The sequence below is a fragment of the Canis aureus genome, chromosome X, assembly GCF_053574225.1.
Source record: "Canis aureus isolate CA01 chromosome X, VMU_Caureus_v.1.0, whole genome shotgun sequence".
Lineage (NCBI taxonomy): Eukaryota > Metazoa > Chordata > Mammalia > Carnivora > Canidae > Canis > Canis aureus.
In genome coordinates this window covers 123,541,220-123,564,123 of record NC_135649.1, presented here as the reverse complement: position 1 = coordinate 123,564,123, position 22,904 = coordinate 123,541,220, and the positions used below count along the sequence as shown (strand labels likewise).

Below are 22,904 nucleotides of genomic sequence, written 5' to 3'. Positions count from 1 at the left end.
GCTCACCTTCACGGGCCCTGGCTGTTTCCCCCACATGCACCCCGCCGGGCGGCTCTGCACCTCTTGCTCCGCCCACGCCTTGGCCCCAACCGGGGGTCCCCCCTGTGGGACAGCCGGTGGCCCTGCGAGGAACCAGACCCCGCTCATCGCATCCACCCAGCAAGCCCTCATTCAGCGCCTCCAATGTGGTGGGAGGGTGACCCCAAAAGGATCTGAGCCCATCCCAACCCCCGGAGCCTGTGGATGGGGCTTTACTGGGGAACTGGGAGGGGGGCTCTTTGCAGATGTGATGAACTCAAGGACCCGGGATGAGCTCACCCTGGGTCGCGTGGCCCTTATAAGTCCAATGGCAGGTGTCCTTGTAACATCAATAGGAGAGACACAGACAAGGGGCCCCGTGACAATGGCGGCAGGGACGGGAGGGACGCACCAGCAGCCCGGGGACGCCTGGGGCCCCAGAAGCGTGATCCCCGCGTCTGCACGTTCAGAGCCTAGTGTCATCTTAGGGACACGCCTGAAAGGCTTTGGTCTCCGACCCTGTGCAAGTCACAGCCGTAAAAACAGGTGTGCACGCGTGTGTTTCACTTCCTGTCCGCCGGGCCGGCCTCCGGGCTCAAAGGCTGCTTCTGAGTCGGCGGACATCCTGGTCCCGCTGATGCGAGGGACGTGAATACATCCCACGCTCTGACCCGCCACGATGAGACCCGGTGGTGAGAAACGTCGCCGATGTCACTTCCCGAACGAGCTTGGACTGCGGCCAAGGTTTTCCCACACTCGGAATAACACGGAACGTCGCCCCGCGAAAGGCGCAGCTTCAGCTCCTGTTCGCTTCCCTTCGGCGCTGCAGCCGGCACTCACCTTACAAGGCGCCCAGGAGGAGGACTCGGTGTCCCCGTACGGAGCCTCCACGACTCGCTCCACCAACGTCTTGGCCAACTCGTGGGGTGACACGTCCACCTGCGGGGGGTGTGGAAATCGTGCACAATCCGTGGGATTCCCTGCCATGAATCCACAAACGAGTGGCAAATGGCCCTGCCACGTTGAAAAGTGTCCGTGCGTCCAACTGGCAGCTCTTCCCTCTCTGGGATGGGGAGTACGGAGGATTTTAAAGGGATTTTAAAGGGAAAATGCCCGTTTTGTCGTCAGCCTCCCGTGAATCCAGAGCTTCCCCCGCGCGGGCCCGTGCACCTGCTTGGTGAACGAGTCACTTCCCCGGCCATCGACACAGGTGCCCCCAGGACCGCGCCGCGGGATCCTTCACATTTTGGGGTCCTGGTGTTGGATATGAGCGAGCTGGGCATCTCCTCCGGGGCTGCCGGGGGACGCGTCCTAGTCGGGTTTCTTCCTCTTCTTCACGGAGAATTTACCACTTTCGGAGCTCGCGTTTCCGTCCCACATCGCTCGGAAAAGAAACCGCCTTATTTCTGTTGTCACCAGCTGATCTAAAACGAGCTCCGTGTGCGCCCCATCCTTGCGCCCCCCCCCCAGTGTGCTGCCCCCTCCCCAACGAGGGCAAGACGCCCTGGGCATCTCCGACCCCTTGCGCCCTCAGTCTTCGCACACGGAGACACGGAGACTCTGAGCTGGGAGGGCGCAGCGCTCGGAGACGGCCTTGGTTTGTAGGTGGTCGCGCGTGTGTCAGAAGGTCAGACAACCTCCGACAGACCCCGACGTTTCGGCTTTTGTGTTTTCCAGAAGGGCGATCTGGGTGACGGGGTGCTCCGGGCTTCAGGGTCCGTGTGCAAGGCGGGAGAACCCGGCGCTCATGGCCATCCCGGCCAAACGGTCTCTGCAACCAACGGGAGCATCTCACCGGGAATGTGCCCGCCCCCACCTCGCCGCAGCCCCCCCAGACCGCTGGGGGCCTGAGAACTTCCGCTCCCCCAACAATCCCCCCACTAGCCTTCCTACCTACAAGGACGCCGGGCGCCCAGTCGTCACCGAAGGCAGCTCGGGGCACGCAACCGCGCGTTAAGTGATCCATGACCCGATCGAACTCAACCGCGGGGCTCGGGATCTCACACGTGTGTCGGGAATTCGTCGTTTTGTTCTGTTTAGTTTAGTGGCTCCCTGGTTCTGACGGCTCTGCTCGGGAGGCCGACACGTGGCCGCGACGCTTTGGTGGCAAACGAGCGCTGCTTTCGGAAGGTGTTTCCGCGACCCGAGGCGGCGCTGGCTCTGCCGGGACTGATGGGAAATGGTGGGTGTTTGGCGGCCACTTCCTAGCGGGTGCAGCTGAGGTGAGCCCTTAAAACAACCCTGTGCGGCGGGCGCCAGCGTTACCCCAACCCAGGATCCCACAGCTATAGGATAAGCCCCACGTATTTTTTCTTCCCGTTCTGTACATGTTTTTTTTTCCCCCAAGTTCTACTGATGTCATTTCATCATTTTCCCTTTTTTAAAAAATTTATTTATTCATGAGAGACACAGAGAGACGTAGAGACACAGGCAGAGGGAGAAGCAGGCTCCCTGCGGGGAACCTAATGTGGGACTTGATCCTAGGACCCCCGGAGTCATGACCTGAGCCAAAAGCAGATGCTTGGCCACTGAGCCACCCAGGTGCCCCTCATCATTTCCTTCTTTCTCCTTTATTTTGGATTCAGCTCGTCCTTTCTAGATCCTTCAGATGGAATCTTGGGCTGTGAGCACGCCGATCTTTCTTCTTGTGTCACATATGGATTCGAGGCTATGAATTTGCCTCTGTTCCCCGCTTTGGTTCCACCCACGAGGTGCTTTGATGCCCTGGGTCTTTTTTTAAAATATTTTTTTCTTTATTTATTTATGATAGTCACAGAGAGAGAGAGAGAGAGAGAGAGAGAGAGAGGCACAGACACAGGCAGAGGGAGAAGTAGGCTCCATGCACCGGGAGCCCGATGTGGGATTCGATCCCGGGTCTCCAGGATCATGCCCTGGGCCAAAGGCAGGCGCCAAATCGCTGCGCCACCCAGGGATCCCCGATGCCCTGGGTCTTAATCATCCCGTGCGTGACCCTCACGCTGTAACAACCACCACAGGCTTCACACGACAGGCGTCTGTGCTCTTGCCCTCGTCGTGGCCGGAACCCCACATCCGTTTCCCCAGCTGCACGTTGACGCGTTGGCAGAGCTGGTTCCTCGTGGCTGTGCTAAGGGAAAAATCTGTTTCCCCGCCTTTTCTAGATCCCGGAGGCGCCTACGGCAGTGTCCCTACCACGTGGGGACGAGGATGTGGGCACCTCTAGGGCCGTGTCTGCCGGCGATGCCAATCATTCAAAAATCCTTCCAGGTTTTATCACCATTTTTGGCCTGTGGGTTACTCAGAAGGGTCCAGCAGTGGAAGACTCTAGGGTCAGCCGTTTGTTAACGGTTTCCAGCTCAGTCGGGGTGGGAAAGCCATATAGGGAAAGTGTTCAAGCCTTTGAAATGTGTGAGGTTTGCTGCAGACCCAGCAGACCCCCTCTTTGGCGACTGTGCAGAGCTGATCCTTACGCCCGTGGGGTCCAGCGTTTAGATGAGGAAATCCAGGCCTGAGGCCTGAGGCCTGTCCATATAATCATCATGGCCTCTGACCCCTGGGGCACCCCATTGGATAGTTGACGGGAGACCCAATGCCATGGAACAGTGCATGCCCGTCCGTCTGTTCCTACAAGGTCCCAGCTGGAGGTCCCAGCTGGACACCGCGAGTCCCCCCCCAACCCCCCGCCAAAGTCGTCCACACACCACACTGAGGCCCGCAGGCCAACGAGGGCTCCAGGGGAGACAGGCCATCCTCCCCCAGACGCTGGTGGTGTTTTCTCCTCTGCGGGACTGGTCTCCACTTCTGAGAAGTCGCAGGTTGGGGGCAGGAAGCAGAGAAGAAAACCACGGTGGTTGGCGTCCTGACGCTGTGTAGGAACTCATCCCGACGGTACGGGCTTCCTGCGGTTGCTATAAACACTACCTGCATCTGCGACTTATTTTCTCATGGAAGAATGAACCAATACCTGTGTCTCCCCATCTTGGAGGCTGAGAATCTGAGATCTGGGGTGGGGGGGCCAGGCTGGTTCCTCTTGAGGTCTCTCTCCTTGACGTGTAGACCCCAACTTCTCCCTGTGTCCTCCCTTGGTCATCCCTCTGGGTCTGCGCCCAAATTTCTCCCTTTCATAAGGACACCGGTCATATCAGAGTAGGGACCCACCATACTCCACGGTGACCTTCGTTTTACCTAATGACACCTGCAACACCCCTATGACTGGGGTCCTATCCTGAGTCTCGGGGTGAGGACTCCGACAGCTGAATTCTCCAGGGATGGAATTCACCCCATAATAACCCGGTCCCGTATCCACAAGGGCAACCTATCCACGTTCACACGTTGGCCTGGTACCTCTCGAAGTAGACACCTTGTTCTGTGAGCTCGCTGCCTAATGAGGAACCTATCACTTCCCCATGCGCACGCATCTTCTTACCAGGGTGGCGTGTGCTCCTGCCGATGCACAACCTCACACCCCACCTCCCACCGTGAACCGAAGGGCCTCTCCGAGGCAGGACAGGGGCTGGGTTTCCTGGGTCGTGTGGAGGCCACTGGGTTGAGTGTTGCGAAACTGATAATATCATGAGAAGCAGATCTTTATCTCTATGCGAAGACAGTGATGAGGATCCCACGGTGGGCAGTGGGCCCCTCTGTTCATCTGTGGGGTCTTTGCAACCACATTTCATACCCTACTTGCTGGATTTCACAACATTCACCCCAGGAAAGAAAATTGAAAACTCGAGCCGCCGTGTCCTGATACCTCTGATGAGTTTCTGCGGACGTCATGAAAAATGTCACTTTGGTTTCCAGGGAAGAAGCTCAGACGATCATGAGTTAGATTAAGAAAATGCAAGAGGAGACGTCTGCCGTCGTCTTTCTTTCACCCCGTAAACTATCCGGAGGGTTCTTTCTTATTCCCTCCGAACCTGAATAACCGAAAACCGTGTTTATCGATTCGAACAAAGCTTCGAATGTGCATGTCACACGCTGTATTATTAGATTGTCCACCTGTGGCTCACGCATCATTAGGTGTCAGTTATATCTCAATAAAACCGGGGAGGGGGGGGAGGTGAGAAATGAGAGGATACATTCACACAAAGGTGAGTGCGAAAACCAAAACATAACAAGCCATGTTGCCTCTCTGCCACGTGACAGTGGTGTTGTGTGTCCACTTGGCGGCACCACGGTATCCACATCTGTGGTCAGACGCGAGTCTACAGGTTGCCGTGGGCATTTCGTTTGGATGGGATTAGCATTTCAATCCACGGACTTCGAGTAAGGCAGGCAGCCCTCCTTCTTGGGAATGGGTGGCCCTTGTCTGATCAGTTGAAGGCCATCGGAGGAAACAGACGGACCTGCTGTGATGAAGCGGGAAATCTGTGTCCATGTGTCTTTCACACTCAGGATGCAGCATCCGCATTTCCCTGGGGCTCAGCCTGCTGGTCGACCCTGCAGACTTCAGACTTGCCGGCCTCCACAGTCCTATGAGTCCATTCCTTAAAATATCTCTTTTTCTTTATCTGTCTGTCCCTGGGGTAGATACAGATCTTTCTGTCTACCATCTACCTATCTATCCATCTATCCATCCACCTATCTATCCATTACCTAGCATTTATCCATCTATCCATCATTTTCATCCATTGATCCATCCATCCATCAATCTACCCATCCATCCATCCATCCATGCTATCTATCTATCCATCCATCCATCCATCCATAATCTCTTATCTATCCATCCATTCATTCATCATATCCATTGATCCATCCATTGATCCATTCATTGATCCATCATCCATCCATCCATCCATCCATCCATCATATCCATCCATAATCTCTTATCTATCCATCCATCCATCCATCCATCATATTTGTTGATCCATCCATTGATCCATCCATTGATCCATCCATTGATCCATCATCCATCCATCTATCCATCCATCCATCCATCCAACCATCCATCCATCCATCCATCCATCCATCATATTTGTTGATCCATCCATTGATCCATCCATTGATCCATCCATTGATCCATCGATCCATCCATCATATCCATCCATCATATCTATCCAACTTTCCACTCATCCACCACCATCTATCTATCCATCCATCCATCCATCCATCTTCCCATCCTCTGCCTCTTATGTGAGCCAGCATTCCTCAGAGAAACAGTAGGAGACACACAATTGACATATATAGAAAGAGATCTCTTAAAGGAATTGGCTCACATGATTCTGGAGGGTGAGAAGCCCCACGGTCTCCTGTCTGCAGCGGGAGGCCCAGGAAAGCAGACTGGGAACCCCCCACTCTGAAGGCAGGAGAGGACACACATCTCAGCTTGGAGACAGTGAGGCAGAGGGAGCTGATTCTCCTTCACCCACCTTCTGTTCTCCGCGGGCCGGGAAAGGATTGCAGGATTGCACGCGGCCCACACATCCTAGGGAAGGCCGTCTGCCCTACTCAGTCCCCTGATGCAAGGCTCCTCTCACCCAGACACACCCAGATGCACCCCCGAGGTCATGTTCACACAAAAAAACCAACCACCCCAGTCTACGTCTGTTGAGAATGTCCATCAATACACAACCCCCCCGAGCAGCAACACCCTAGGTGCTGATCCTAATTTTTTCCCGTGCAGAAGCTGAATGCCTTTCTCTCTCCTACTTCTAAGACCCCCTGCGTTCCAAAGACATAGCCCACGTAGCCTATGAACTGCACATCCCCTCTCCAGGCAGACCCCGGGATGTTCAACGACCAGACTCCGTGTGGAGGCCAGAATCAGCTAACGTGGAAGCGCCGGGCATGAATCAGGGCAGCTCAACCCAGATGAGACGTAGGCAGATGTTGAGATGCAACCTTGCCAGAAGCATCAGAGACCCAGGGCCCCAAGGGGTAGGCCAGCCCAAGGAGATGGACACCTTGGTCTTGGGAAAAGTTCAGGGACTGGGTCCCTGGTTCCAGTCAGAACATCCCGGGAACTCCGTCCCACCACCAGCAGGGGCCTGGAGGCCGTTCTCCAGATGCAACCCACCACCTGCTCCTGAGCAGATTCAGGAGGGTCCAGAAGGTGGGGAGATGGAGGAGGCCCTGGGTACGTGCTTGAAGCCATGGTGGAATCACCTTGACTCGCTTGAGTCCTTCAGAGCATCAGCCCCCGTCTGTCACTCACCAAACCAGGCTGTGGTGTGAAAACCCGGGCACCCACCCAGCTTTGATACCAGAAGCCAGTCACGGAGCTAATAATGCTTGTTCCCTAACTTGACGTGTTTTTCCGTGGCGGAGCCACAGAGCGGATTTCACTCACAAGGCCCCACGGAGTAACCATATACGCATCACACGGAGTGCTGAGCTGACGTTGGGTGAAGCCACGGCCCGAAGCTAAGCTGCCAAGCTGAGTCCTCTCCTGTCGCTCAAGGGCATGTCATTTGCAGGGTATCTGCGCAGCCTATGTCACCTGGGGCCTGTGTGTGAGCACGGTACCCACGAGAGCAGGGGAGAGAATAGTATTTTTGTCGTGTCATGGAAGAGGAAATAGAGGTTAAGCCTTAGGTCATGGTGTGGCCGTGGTCAGATGCACAGCTGGTGGTGTTTGAGGATCTGCACGGAAGACACAAACTCATGGCAGGCCCCACCTTGCACACACCTGCTCACGGAGAGGCCACACCATGTGCGGTCCATGGAGGGGCCATCCAGGGGGCGCGTGGTCCCCATGTACCACATCCTGGGCTTCACATGAGCTCAGAGGCTGTTCCTGATCCATCCTCATCACAGAGTCCCAGACAGATACCCTGGGGCTTCAGGGAGGAACCCCCCCCCCCCAACCCAGGCTGGCCTCGGTGCTAACACACTGCATTTGAAACGTGTGTGGATTTTTCTTCTCAGTATCATTGGATGTTCCCAAGACCCCAAGAAGAAGCCACTGTCCCTCAATGATGTGGGTGGTCGGCCCGTAAGATGTAGCCAATGTGCCTGCCTGACCAGGTTCAGTGTGGGCAAAGGAGTTTCTGCCTGGGGGTGACTGGGCCCCCAGTGCATGCTCTGCAATGTCCATGGAAATTTCTGCTGGTCACACTGGAATGGGGGGTGCTCCTGGGACCAGAGATGCTGCTCAGCATCCACAGTGCCCAGGACACCCACACCAGAGAGGCATCCAGCCCCAGATGTCAGCACTGGTGAGGCTAGAAGTCCTTGTCTAGCATGAGCGACTGTCTATTTATCCATCCCTCCATCCATCCATCCCTCCCTCTATCCATTCCTCCATCATCCATCCATCCATCCATCCATCCATCCATCCATCCATCTCTATTCATCCATCATCTAATCAATTCATCCATCCACCCATCCATCATATCTATGTATCTATCCATCCATCATATTTAACCATCTATTACGTGTATCTATCCATCCATCTCTCCATCCATCATCCATCCATCCCTCCATCCATCCATCCACCTATGCATCTCTCGTCTCGCTCTCCATCTCCATCTACCTATTATCTAGCTATCTATCCAATCTTATCCTGTATCTGCACCTCCCATCTCCGCCTCCATCCTCATGTGGCTCCTCCTCTGGGTCTGTGTCTCCTCCTCTGTGTCTTACAAGGACCCCCCTCATCGCTTTTAGGGCCACCTGATCCATGATGACCTCATCTCAGAGCCTTCCCATCATCCCATCTGCAAAGACCCTGTTTCTACATAAGCTCCACAGCTTCTGGCTGATTGGGACATGGACACATACTCTCGGGGTCCACCACTCAGCTCCCAAACGCATTTTGCTGGGATGGTCCCCATGCTGGTTCCCAAAGTCCTGCCTCTTAGGACCCCCTGCTTCCCAGGCAAATCTACGTGGCTGGTCTCCCTGCCCCCAACATTAGGACAGTAGTTCCCATTCTATTCAATCCCCAGGCCACATCAGGGCACCACTGGTGCTTCCTGTGGACACTTCGTATCCACCCTCCCTCCCTCAGCAGGCAGCACAGAGATCACTGTAGACCAGGAAGCGGGCTTTCCCCAGACACAAAATCAGCCACACCCTGACCTCAGGCTTCCGGCCTCCAAAGCTGTCAGGAATCAATGTCTGCCTGTGGTGTTTAGCTATGGTCACCCCAATGGACTAGGACATCCCCATCCTCATTGCCCCTCCCAGCAGCACCAATAATGATTGACTTATATCCCAGTCATACATGGCCCTACCCCATTCATTCTCTGAGTATATTCATCCCTCCTTCCGTTGATGGGGGGTCTGGGTTTCCCCCTACGCTTGGTGGTGGGAACCATGCCGCCAAGATGAAGCACCTGTTCGAGGCCGTTTTGAATTGTCTGGGGTACATGCTTGTGAGTGGAATCGCTGTGTCCTGTGGTCTCTGTGTTTGTATGGGGACCTGTCGTGGGGCGTGCCATGTGGGTGCATGAGGTGTAACACGGTGGGTCGTACCCAAGTGTGCCGGGGCTACTGCACATGCCCAGATCAGGAGAAGGGGTCACAGAGCCTGGGCATGGCGTGGAGTCTGTAGTCTGCTGCTGGGTGGGTGCAGAGAAGGCAGGTGGGGTGTTTGGTGCACGCCTGGTGGACATGTAGGGATGACACCAGGTAGGGGCTCAGGCCCGTGTCCCCCAAGTGCCATTCGGGAAGTCCCGGGCACCTGACCTGGGGTTGACATCCTGCTTCCCAGAGTCTGAGGACAAGTACAAGGCACTAAGGAAGTTGTCTGATGTGATGAGCAAAATGGAAACTACTCTTACTGGGAAAGAGGATCTGAGGGCGATTCTTGTGTTGGGCTGGAGTCTAGGTCAAATGCTGTGAGTGGGGTCACTCTGGCTGCGCCCCTGTGGCCCGTCACCATGCTCGGGGAAAGTGCGCTCAGCCCATCCCTGTGACCCCACTGAGATCCCCGAACGCGGACCACGGGGCCGTGATCTTTACCGCGCATCTCCAATTAGCTCTGTTCCCAAAAAGTCTGCGTCCCTCAACATTTCTCTGCTCCCTTCACAATCTCCCTGCTCCCCCATCTTCTCTCCCCTACGATCCGTCTTCACCGACAGCGACGTGCAGAGAGCCTGGCACCTGGGCAGAGCAGCCTGCGCGGAACCCAGCGGCGAGGAAGGCAGGAGCTAGAAACGAAAACCACAGGCGGGAGGACGCGCTGCACAGACCCCACGTGCAGAAACTGGGCCAGGCCGCCGTTTGCACGCCCGCTTACGAGTGGCGTGGTGAGGGCAGTGTTTATTTGGGAGGGGGCTGGGCTCAGGGAAGGAAACCGGCCAGCCGTAGCCGGGGCTGTGCCTCTCGTGGCGGGGCTTTCAGGAACGCCCCTTCGCCAGCTTCCTGTGAGCGTGAGTCAGAGCCCGGGGCACCCACCCAGCACCCTGCCAGTGTGTCCTGCAGACAGTGTGCAGGGCATGGGACGAGGAAGTAAGAGCACGGGCACTGGACAGCTGTTTTCTTCTGCCCTCTCTTTTGGACACCGAGACACAGCGCTCCATGTTAAAGTGCGCACTGCCGTGGCTTTGGGTGCACCCAGCAGGCTGTGCGGCCATCGCCTGTGCGGAGCGCCAGAGCGTCTCCCGTATTCCTGCCGCCAGCCTGGGCTCATTTGTCACAGCTGCTGTAAGAGACAGATCCCAACAGAGGGACTGGCAACCTACATCTGTTCTTGGTTCATTGGTCCATGCACCCGGCACCCATCCATGCACCCAGTGCTCCATGCATCCTTCCATTGACCCATGCACTCACCCAGCAACCCATCCACCCAACCCTTTATCCATCCATGCATCCTCCACCCAGCCCTCTATCCCTCCATCCATTCCTCCACATACCCATCCATCCTTCCATCCATCCTTCCATTGATCATGCACTCACCCAACAACCCATCCACCCAAACCTTTATCCATCCATCCATCCATGCATGCATCCATCCATCTTCCCATCCATCCATCAACCCATCCATGCATCCATCCATCCTTCCATTTATCCATGAATTCACCCCTCACCATCCACTCTTTCATTCCTCCATCCATACCTTCATCTATCCATCCCTCCATCCATCCATCGGCCCATCCATCCACCCAACTGTCCATCCATATCTGTCTGTTGTCTATCCATCATCTATCCATCCATTCATCCAGTTATCTGTCCACCTGTCCACCCATATCTATCTGTTATCTGTCCACCCACCTATCCATCTCTATCTATCATCTGTATCACAGTGGTTCATGACCAGTAGCGACTTAGCCTCTCACCCCAGGGGACATAGGGCAATGCCTGCAGATGTTTCTGGACAGCCCAATGTGGGAGGAAGAAATGGTACTGGCGTCTGGCAAGTGCAGACCAGGGACGCCACCCAATGCCCTAGAGTGCACAACAGAGTAACACAGCCTGAATGCCACCAGTGCCCTATCAGAGAGACCATGCCCTGGTCCTGTGTGTATCTGAGACTTGATTCTGGAAGCTTCTGTGGCTTTTCTAGGATGGGTGCTAAAATGTGACCTTCCTCTTGGGATCGTCCCCGGTCCCACGCGGAACACACACACAGCCGGTCCCCACCCCTGCTCCCATTCACAACATCCCTGGCACCACATGGACCCGGCGAGGGAAGCCCTCGTCCGGGAAGCCCTCCTGGATTTCTTCCCACCTCAGCGCCTTGCAATCTGGAGCCCAGGTCTGCATCTCAATATTTTGAATTTTTCCCCTCTGCCCAAAACAGCACAGAGCCTGGCACGTGACGACTTCTTTAATGCCCAGATTAATGTCCCCAGGGACGTCCCTGCAGCTGCTCCCTGAACACGGTCACAGGGTCTCGATTCCCCGTGGTATTCTCGGCCCCAGGGGAGAAGCCAATAGGGGCCGTGGCAGGTGGGGATCACCTCCTGGGGGCTCCAAGTCGGGGAGGCAGCCCGCGGTGGCAGGTGCACATGGGGCTCTCCAGATCCTGCCCACCCACCCTGTCGGCTCCAGAGCCATGAAGGGGGATTTGAAAGGGGGGCCCGCAGCCGCGGTGCATTGCCGGCCGGTGGTGACAGCAAGAGGAGGCACAGGCAGGGCCGGAGGACCAGCACCCCAGGGTGGGGGGCGATGGCAGGGCCCACCTGCCCGGCCAAGGGGTTCTCCAGGGGGGCAGTGAGTGGTGTTTACCCACCTGCTACCTGCTACCCTGTCACCAACTGTCCCTTCCTGCCCACCACTGCCTTGTCCTGAACACAACAACACAGTGAATGGTTGGGTAGGGGTCCCAGGTGAGCCTTGCAGAGGGCCCAGCTGTCGCACCCGCATCCCGGATCAGGGATCCCAGGTGAGCCTTGCAGAGGGCCCAGCTGCCCCACCCGCATCCCGGGTCAGGGGTCCCAGGTGAGCCTTGCAGAGGGCTCAGCTGCCCCACCTGCACCCAGGTCAGGGGTCCCAGGTGAGCCTTGCAAGGGCCCGGCTGCCCCACCCACACCCCAGGTCAGGGGTCCCAGATGAGCCTTGCAGAGGGCCCAGCTGCCCTACCCGCACCCTGGGTCAGGGCCCCAGCCAGGATATTGGGGACGTCATGCAGAACCCAGCACCCTCCGGCGGCTCACATCCATCCTCCCCGGCGCCATCACCGGCACTGGGCGCCATGGCAGGGACACACCCCTCCACCTGCGCCCACGCTGGGTGTGCCAGTGGCCACAGAAACGCCATGCCGGCAGCACAGAAACCTCCAAAAAGAAAAAAAGCATTAAAAAAACCCAGACTCCGTGGCCGCGCGTGCCCGAGGCGACTGGGGAGGGCACATTCCCCGCAGCGCCATGGGCGTCTTTCTGGGGCGACAGGGGAGCGCCTGGTCCCCGGGTCCCCGCAGTCTCCGCAGCCCGGGGCACGCACTGCACCAGCAACACGACCAGGTTCTCCCCCCCCCCCCAAGAAGCGGGGTTCAGTTTGCGCGGAGAAGCACGTGGTGTAGCATTGGGCGTCCTCCCGTGTGACCCGCTGCGGAGGAGCGCGGGCGGGGGGGGGGGGGCGCCCTACTCCCTGCTGCCTAGACGCGGAGGGTGCTGGGGGGCGGCGGGCGGAGGGCGGCTGTGCACCTGCTGCAACACCCACTGCCTCGGGGGATCCGCAGGGACCCCGCGGTGGCGTTCAAGGCTGCGCCCCCGGACAGGTGCCTTCCACCCTGTGGCTGCTGGGGGCAGTTTCCGCGCCCAACGGCTCGGCACCGGGTCCCGGGGCAGGGCGCAGCGCTGCGGGGGGCTGCCGCGGCTCCGGGGGTGGCCCCCGCGTGCGCCCCCGACACCCCGCCGCGGCCGCCGGGCCTCCCCTCGCCCCCCGGGCGGCGCGGGCGCAGCGCGGGCTCACCTGCAGTGTCAGAGGGCCGCCCGGCGGCGCGGGGCCCCGGCGCCTGCACTCAGGAAGCCCGCCGTCCTCATTCTGCCCGCGGCGGCCGGCGGAGGGGCGGCCCCCTCGGAAAGGCCCGTGTCAGCAGAGGCCCGGCCTGCGCTCCCGCCCCACGTCACCCCGGGCCGGCGGCGAATGCAAATGCGCCGCGGAGCCCACCTCCCACCTCCCGGGGCGCAGCCGCCCGGCAGGCAGGGTGGGTACAGAGGAAACTCGTTTTGAAATTTCCTGTGCAACGAACCGTCGGTGCGCGCTGTCGAAGGCCGGGCCCGGGAGGCTCCCCCGCCGCCCTGCCCGAGGCGGGGTGCGGGCCCCCGCAGCCCCGGAGGCGGGGGCAGCTCGCGCCAGGCGGCGGGGAGACCCTGCAGCCCCGGGGCGCGCCGCCCCGCAACCTCCAGGCGCCCCTGCCTGCGCCACCACGGCCTCCTCCTTCGCGGGCGCGCGGGCTGGCGGGCACACGGGCGGGGGAGCGCGCACGCCCACCCACACGGACCTAATTCCTGTTTCTGTTGTTTTGTTTTGTGTTTTTCAACTAAAAAAAAAAAAAAAGAGACAGAGAGAGAGTGAAAAGAAAACGGCCAGCAGACCATATTTCGTTGCACATCCTGGCGTTGTGCGCATTGCGACACGTTTTCACGTGCCATGGGGTGCGCCTGGCTGCGGTCCCTCCACGGCCCTCGGGGGGCCGGGGTGGAGGTGGGGGGGGGGTCCGGGGCGCCGCGTTCACGCTGCAAGGTGCACACGGACGTTTCCACAACTCAACCGGGTGGATTCACACGCGGATGAGCGATGGGAGGGAGGGGAAGGTGCTGGAAAGGTGCGCCAGCCAGCGCGCGGCGTTCCGGGGTCTGGCACCTGTGTTCCGTGCAAGGGGACAGTTCTGCGGACACCGGGCCGATGTTCTGGAAGGTTCAGGCCGGGCCGCTCTGCCGCGGGGGAAGGCTCGGCGGTCCCTCCGTGTGCCTTGCATAGACCCTATCTGCGCATATCTGTCACCTGCCCATCGGGGACACACCGTCCATTGAGGACATAGTCATCATTTATCTACTGTATTTCTGCGCATCTCTCAGTTGTCCAAGTATCGGCCACCTGTTGTCAACTACTTATCTCCTTCCACCGCTCTTCCGAATCCATGTCTCACCCTATCAGCCGTGTGTCCGTATCTATCGATATCTATTAGTATCGGGGATCCCTGGGTGGTGCAGAGGTTTGGCGCCTGCCTTTGGCCCAGGGCCCGATCCTGGAGTCCCGGGATCGAGTCCCTCATCCGGCTCCCTGCATGGAGCCTGCTTCTCCCTCCTCCTGTGTCTCTGCCTCTCTCTCTCTCTCTCTCTCTCTCTCTCTATGTCTATCATGAATAAATAAATAAATCTTAAAAAAATCTATTAGTACCTATCAATAAGTAGCTACCCTATGAGTCTATTGCTACCCACCTCTATGTGTCAATACCGAGCAGCGTCTATCCAGCTCTCATCCCCGTACACACATTATCTATTTGCCAATCATGTATCAGCCATCATCCATATTTATCTTCTCTATCGTTTATCTGTCCTTGCATATCTGTGCACCCATTCATCTGTCCACCCTTCATCCATCGATCTGTTCGTCGTCACCTCTACCCATCTACCCATCCATCGTATCTACCCATCCATCACATCCATCACCTATCTACCTATCATACCTTCCCATCCATCCATCAGCTCCATCCATCTATGCACCCACCCATCTGTCCATGCCTCAGTGCATTGATCTATTCATCTCTTATCTCTATGTATCTACGTATCCATCCATCAGCCATCATCCATCCATCCATCATACCTACTTCCCTATGCATCTATCATACTTATCTACATATCTCCCCATACATCCATCGTATCCATCATCTATCGTAGCATGTCTATCATATGTACCTATTGGTCTATCATTCTATTATCTATCATAACCATCCATTCATCCATCCATCCATCGTATCCATGTATCTATCCATCCATCATATCATATGTGTCCATCCATCGTCCATCTATCCATCCATCATATGGACCTATGTATTTATCATCCATCACGCATCTATTGACCTAGGACTATTGTCCACCCACTCTTCCTCCTGTCTATTTACGAATGCCATGCACGTATAGACTGTGGCGGTCTTGTGTTGGAAGTTCCCACGCATGATGAACGGGTCAGCCCCACACGGACGAGGTCTTGGCGCTGACATGCTGCAGAAGGTGTGGGCCCATCTCCGCCATGACACCGTTGATGGTTGCCATTCAAGAGTCCAGGCTGCCGGGCTTCTGGGAGATGGTGCTATGTACCAGTATCCACAGGACGCTGTACCTAACAGATCCCAGATCTGTAGGGCCTGTTGGGTAGATATGAGCTCTAGGATGCTGAGTGACTCACTGGGCCTTTGTCTTCCTGAGGTAAGTTCTCTCATCTTCAACCAGATCAGATGGGATTCACCTGTATCCACTGTCCCGTTACTTCCAAACGGGGACGGGTTCTAGCAGCCAGTCGTAGAACAACCCCAGGGCAAGAGTTACGGCCTTCAAACGATGAGATGAATACCTGTGTGCCGGATCCGTCCCCATTGGCCATATGTGTCCAAGCCTGCATCCTGGAGTCGAGACCCCGGTGTGGACACGCAGCTATAGCTCATGGTTGGAACACTGCGACCGTAAGGAAGAAGACCATAAATATTTGCACTTTTGAGATCCACATGGTTCTTTTTTTTCTTCCTAAAGATTTTATGTATTTATTCATGAGAGACAGAGAGAGGCAGAGACACAGGCAGAGGGAGAAAGAAGCAGGCTCCCTGTGGGGATCCCGACGCAGGACTTGATCCCAGGACCCTGGGGTCACGCCCTGGGCCAAAGGCAGATACTCAACCACTGGGCCACCAAGGTGTCCCAGACTCTGCGGTTGTCATGAACACACCAGAGGCCATATGTAACCAAATGGGCACAGCAGCATTCCAATAAAACTTTATTGACAAAACCAAGTTGGGGGCCACATCAGGCATGAAGGCTGAGTTTCTGAGCTCTGCTCTGTGCACCTCCCCCCCATGCATGTGGCTGTCGTCAGGGCAGAACAATGAGGACGGTGGCCATTAAGCTGCACAGTCGAGGCCAGCTGTGAATGCACGTTGCCATGGTCATGCTGGGGGGCGTGCACCCGGCATACACATGGACTAGTGTCCTTCGTGGGGTCTGGAAAGTGCCCCAGAGCCCAGAAATGTCTCATCCTGCTGCTAAGGGAGCTGCTGGGTATGGGCCAACTGACTCTCTGTGGCTGGCTCCTTTGGGGCTGGCCGTAACGACGCCAGAGGGACCGGATGTCCCTGTGCCCTGGGGAGCCAGGGACTGGTTCTGAGCAAGGGACAGGAATCTGCAGTTTCCAAAATAGCAGCTTGGGGCCTGGGAAACCAGGCTGGGCTTCATCAGAGCACCGTGTACGGTCTGGCAAGGACGCACAGTTCCTGGCATGTGGACGGCTGTCTGCCCCCCCACCCAGGCCCCCAGCTGGGGACGGAGAGGCCAGGCTGAGACCTGCTGGACACAGCCGGTTCCTTCCAATGGCGTGAGTTCCCTTCTTGTGGGGGATCCCCCTCAGACCGCGAGCTCCCGCAGGGCACCTCCTAAGGGGGTGGTCACGGCGGTCAGAGGGCTCCACTGGCCTGCCAACCGCAGACTCGTCTCCTCATGCATCCCGGCCGTCTGCAGCATGCGCGTCCCCAGAGGCAGCCCGGGCCCTAGAAGGCACCCCTGGATGGTGTCAGAGGGCGGGAGGCAGAGGGGTCACAGACAACCTGCCCCCCTGGGGACACATTTACCTGCTCCTATGCTTGGGATGGAGACCCCGGGAGCACCTGCTTCTTCCATGTCACAGTTTCGGGAGAAGGACAAGAGCTGTGCAGCCTGCTGTCCTCCGAGCTCGGCTTCGCCGTAAGACAGCAGCATTTTGGTCAGCATCCATGCAGCTCACTTCGCATGTCACCCGTGGTCAGAACTGGGTTTTGAGGCCACCTCCAGGGACCAGGGTCGTCAGTGGGCAGCTGGGGCTGAGCGCAGGGAGCTGCGGTCAGACTCACCTGGCAGCCACCCGCAGGGTCTGGGGCACACGGGACCCAGACAATGTGCGGGAGGCACAGCCCACGGCATGGCTGTCTGTCCGTCCAGCAGGGACTAAGTAACTAACTAACCAACCGGCGGCAATGTTTGTGCTCCGTGACGTGGTTTGCACGTCTGATCTCCAGGCGCACGGCCCAGGGCGCACGGGCACCGCCTGAGTCTGGTTCGGGACCACGGGAGGTCTGGTCCCGGTCCCCGGGAGGGGTCAGTGCGGGTCAGCGGTCAGCAGCGCGGGCGACCAGGAGCCTGCGTCTGTGTCTCTGCTTGGTTCTGCACGTTTTAGGTCCTCAGCGTCGTGGAGCGTTCATCCCGACGCGTCCAGATCCATGCGCGGGGCAGCCGGGTTTCCACCTCCGCCCCCGGACAGTGCGGCGTCCCGATCCGTGGTGCCATGGTGGACACCTGCGTGCACACCGGCTCGTCTTAACCATCAGCCCTTGGTCCGGGCACAGGGGAGCGCTGCAGACGTGTGCGTCTGCGGATGAATCCACGGGTCCCCGTCCCTCGGGGTGTGCGACACGCGGGCATTGCGCCTGCACGGAGATGCGTGGGGGGACCTCCGCCGGCGCGCTCTCTGCCCGGTTGCCGCGATGCTTTCCCGCCCCGCGGCGGGCGGCGGGACGCACGGAGGAGTGAGCGCAAGGCAGGGCCACCTAGGGATGGCTGGTGCCAAGGCGGCAGGCGCCCAGCCCTGCTGGTACCCACACCTGTGCACCTGGGGGGCTCTCCTGCGGGTGCACCGCGCGCTCGCTGTTCTGGGCAGAGCGGGTCACCCGGCACCAAGGAGGGGATGGGGCTGCCCACGCGGGAAGCCCAGCCCCACCGGACCCCGGGAGGTGGCGCGGACCCCCAGCACGCCGCGTGCGTCCGCGGGAGCCTCGCATCAGTTGTGCTGCCGTCCTGCTCCGTCTGTCCGTCACCGGCTTCCCTTCTGTGCCGCCCTGGGTGGCTCCCTGCGCGCGTCCCCGGAGCTGGGCGACGACGCAGGAAGGGAAGCCGCACCCGCCCTGCGCGCAGCGCCGCTCCCTATCTGGGCCCCCATCTGGCGGTGGCCGTTGCTCTCTAGCTGGCATCGGTGAGACGGTGCAAGGAAACGGGCTGGCGGCTGCAGGAGGCCCAGCTGCGCTGCAGGGTCCGCGTGAAGGTGGCCCGCTGCCAGGCCGCAGGGGGGTCGCCGTGTCACCCACCCTCCCCCCTGTCTTGCACCCCAGGGGCCAGCGGTTTGCATCGTGCTCTCCGCGCCCTGGGCCAACACGCCACGTGTCCAGCAGGCAAACGGTGGGACGTGTCCGGGGTCCCGGAGAGAGACTCCTCAACGCGGCGGGCCCGAGGGTGGATGGGGCTCAGCCGTGAGCTGGAGGGGGCTCTGACACCTGCTGCCCCCACGGAGGACCTCGGGGTGGGGGAGTGATGCTCACAGGGTCCCGGGGACACGTTGCATGTGCTTGTGCAAGGCGGGTGATGCCCGCACCCGGGAAGCCACACGGGAGCGCACGGCCGACTTCTCCCCATGCACCCAGCGCTCCAAACTGCCCCATTTTATTCTTCATTGTGATTCAGGGATGAGTTGCCTTTCTAAAAGCTCCCCACTTTATTACTGATTTACTGATTGCTTATTACATCATTTTTAAAAGGTCCCGTATTTGAAACCCCCAAGACTGCGAGCGTTCCAAGGCGCTATCACAAGTGACCACAATATCACCAGCGGCCGTCACCCCTGTGGTGCATGAGGCCCCCCCCAGAACCTACCCCCCGAGTCCCCCCAGAACCTACCCCCGGGTCCCCCCAGAACCTACCCCCGCAGAACCTACCCCCAGAGTCCCCCCAGAACCTACCCCCCAAGGTTCCCCCAGGGTCCCCCCCAGAACCTACCCCCCAGGGTCCCCCCGAGGGTCCCCCCAGAACCTACCACCCAGAGTCCTCCCCAGGGTCCCTCCAGAACCAACTCCCCAGGGTCCCCCCAAAAACCGACCCCCTCAGGGTCCCCCCAAGAACCTACCCCCCAGGATCCCCCCCAGAACCTACCCCCCACAGTCCCCCAAGAACCTACCCCCCAAGGTCCCCCCAGGGTCCCCACCAGAACCTACCCCCCAGGGTCCCCCCCAGAACCTACCACCCAGAGTCCTCCCCAGGGTCCCTCCAGAACCAACTCCCCAGGGTCCCCCCAAGAACCTACCCCCCCAGGGTCCCCCCCAGAACCTACCCCCCAGGGTCCACCCCAGGGTCCCCCCAGAACCTACCCCCCAGGGTGCCCCCCCCAAACCTACCCCCCAGAGTCCCCCCAGAACCGACACATTATCTCCATCATTCAAAACATGAAATCGTATGTAAAAATACATACAAGGCGTAATGGACACTTTACGATGTAAATACATAAAACACAGATTTAAAATACAAAAGACACAAAATGAAATATGTTACAGATAACATAGTATATTGTATGATCATTTAATATAATCTATAATCAAAAATATATAAACTATATATATTCATAGTTTATGATTTACATATTTTATGTTACAGATTGTTGTGTTATTATAGTATATATATTTTATTTTTATTTTTTTTATTCAAGAGCATTATCAATGCCTTGAGATTTTATTTTATTTATTTATTTTTATTTATGATAGTCACACAGAGAGAGAGAGAGAGAGAGAGAGAGGCAGAGACCCAGGCAGAGGGAGAAGCAGGCTCCATGCAGGGAGCCCAATGCGGGACTCGATCCCGGGTCTCCAGGATCGCGCCCTGGGCCAAAGGCAGGCGCTAAACCGCTGCGCCACCCAGGGATCCCCAGTATATATATTTTATATATATCCTATATGTATATACATAACATATACATATAATATACAAATGCATATAATCATTATACAACATATGTACACATAATTATAATACAATATATTATATGTACACATATACTATGTATTACATAATTATATATTTTATATGTAATATATACTTATATATTATGTACTGTTACATTATATACACATTATAGATTATAGATAATGTAATGTGTTAATATACATATATAATATATATGTACAATATATACATATAATGTACATACATGTCTATATAATATATACACACATGCTATGTATTATATAATTATATATATATTTACATTTATAACATATAGCTGTATATTATATATTGTTTGATTATACATTATATATTGTTACATATTATATAGATATGTACATGTATGCATATAATTTTTTTAAAGATCTTTAAAAAATTTATTCATGAGAGAGAGAGAGAGAGAGAGAGGCAGAGACACAGGCAGAGGGAGAAGCAGGCTCCATGCAGGGAGGCTGACGCGGGACTCGATCCCGGGTCTCCAGGATCACACCCTGGGCTGAAGGCAGCTGCTAAACCGCTGAGCCACCCAGGGATCCCCAAACATATAATTATAATATATTAACAGATATACCATGTTATATATAATTATATATATTTTTAAATGCTGTACTTATGTATTTTATATGATGGATTATATAATACACCAGTGGTATACAAGTGTGTATAACCTAATATAATCTATATGACATAATCAATACATAATAGTCCGTGTACAATATAACATGATCCATACACAATATAATATAGTTTTTATATAACATCGCACACACAGCACATTTTATCCACATTTCTGCAGACTCCGAGCGTCTTGGCATGCATTTCCCATGAAGCAGCACGGTGGGTGCATCTCTGGTGCGATGTCACAGCTGCCCCTAGGCGCCTGTGCCCCCGGACAAAGCCATGATGGTCACACGCACACGGGCCTGGGTACACACAGGCGCACACGCAGCCCGTCCTCGGCAAACGTGCGGCGCTCTGTCGCAACCATCTGCGGGGAGTCCGACCTGGACTGGGCTCTGCGCCCCAGGGGCCGCGCTGGAAAGTGCTCTGGGGTGTGGGTCATCGATAACCTGGCGGGTGGGTGGCCGTCACGACCCTCCCACGTGCACGCCTGGCTCGTTTTTAGACACCCGCGCCGTGGAGAGCTTGGGAATGCCAGACATACGTGTGCTGCAGCGCTTGCTGTGCACACAGGATGGGGATTCGGGACACAGCCACCGCGTCAGCGAGAAAGCGCACGGGGACAGAGCCCTGGAGCGGCAGGTGCGCAGGTGCGGCTCCACCTGGGCCCCGCCAGGCGTCCCTGGGCGTCCCGAATCCTCAGGGGCCCTCGCCCGCTTGCTGAACCCACCAGGTCAGGGCGTCTTCCCTGTTTGACCTTGGGATTCCTCATCCTGGGTCTCGTCTTGCCTGGAGGTAAAGTTCATGAAGTGGCTCCTGTTAATCGACGCGTTCTGAAGGCTTCGGGAACGACCTCATCGACGCCAAAGGACTGCATGTCTAGTGGGGGATCAGGTGCTGTGGGACCTGGGAGGACATGGCTGGGGAAGTCGCAGCCTGAGAGTGGAGACACCCTGCAGAGATGCCGGGGCCTGGTGGTCAAGGTTGGCGTCCACGGGGACGAGTCGGGCGGAGAGCAGGTGTGCGGGATATGAGGTGACCACAGAGCCGCGTCCCCTCGGTGCTGGTGCTCCCTGAAACCCACAACCCCAGTCTCACCGTGAGAAGAGCACCCACACGAGTAAACCCCAACAGTGGTGCGTCCTACAAAATCCCCGGCCAGCAGGCCTCCGAAATGCCAAAAGCTCCCCAGCACCGGGGCGCGTCTGAGAAAGTGTCACGGCCCAGGCGACCCCAGGAGACGGGGCCGCCTAGCATGTCATTGGTAGGGGGGACGGGTGGCGGTACCGCCCCTGCCTTCTCTGTGCTCACCGCTGCATCACCCTGACCCCTCAGCACGGGTGGCCAGGACTGGACGTGGGGCCTCCCTGGGCCCTGGATGCAGCACCAGCACTGTGGGAGGGCCGGGCCGCCAGTCGGCCTCCTGAGGGGTCTCCGCCAGCCCCGCTCCTTCCTCGACAGGCTTCCCGAAGCCCTCAGCTCCCAAGGAGGGCTGGTCTGCAGCAGGGGTGGGGTGTCGGGGGCTTGCCTGGGTGTCCAGGATCTCCGCGAGCTTCTGCAACAGTCAAGGGGCTGATCCTGAGGCGTCTGTCTGGTACTTGTGGGTCCACCCACAGACTGCACCCACCCTATGTGGTTTGGGGTTTTCCTCTGGGGTCAGCGTGACGCCACCCCTCGTCTCAAGTCCTGTGGTCACAGCGAACACAGTCCTGCTTGGGGCCAGGGGCACGTCTTCCCTGCTTCTCAGACTCTCCTGTTTTCCAGAGCTCAGAAATGGAGCAAACAGCCTCATTTGTCTGTCTACACCTGTGTGTGTGTGTGTGTGTGTGTGTGTGTCTGTGAGATCTGTATTGATCCATCATCTACCTGTCAATCATTTCTATCCATCCACCATCCATCCATCTGTCCATTTATCCATCGGCTGATCGATCAATCCACCATCCATCCATCCAC

The 22,904-nt window shown here is 57.2% G+C and overlaps 2 protein-coding genes across 2 annotated transcripts in view; both read right to left on the bottom strand.

Moving 5' to 3' along the window:
- The window catches only part of ASMTL (acetylserotonin O-methyltransferase like), a 60,409-nt gene extending 46,976 nt beyond the window's left edge, over positions 1-13,433 (bottom strand). Inside the window, exon 1 of the mRNA XM_077888938.1 lies at positions 13,297-13,433. The gene's annotated coding sequence lies outside the window, so the exon portion shown is untranslated. The remainder of the gene's footprint in view (positions 1-13,296) is intronic.
- The window catches only part of P2RY8 (P2Y receptor family member 8), a 36,656-nt gene extending 23,223 nt beyond the window's left edge, over positions 1-13,433 (bottom strand). The window contains exon 1 of the mRNA XM_077888939.1: positions 13,297-13,433. The gene's annotated coding sequence lies outside the window, so the exon portion shown is untranslated. The remainder of the gene's footprint in view (positions 1-13,296) is intronic.
- Positions 13,434-22,904: the final 9,471 nt, after the last annotated feature.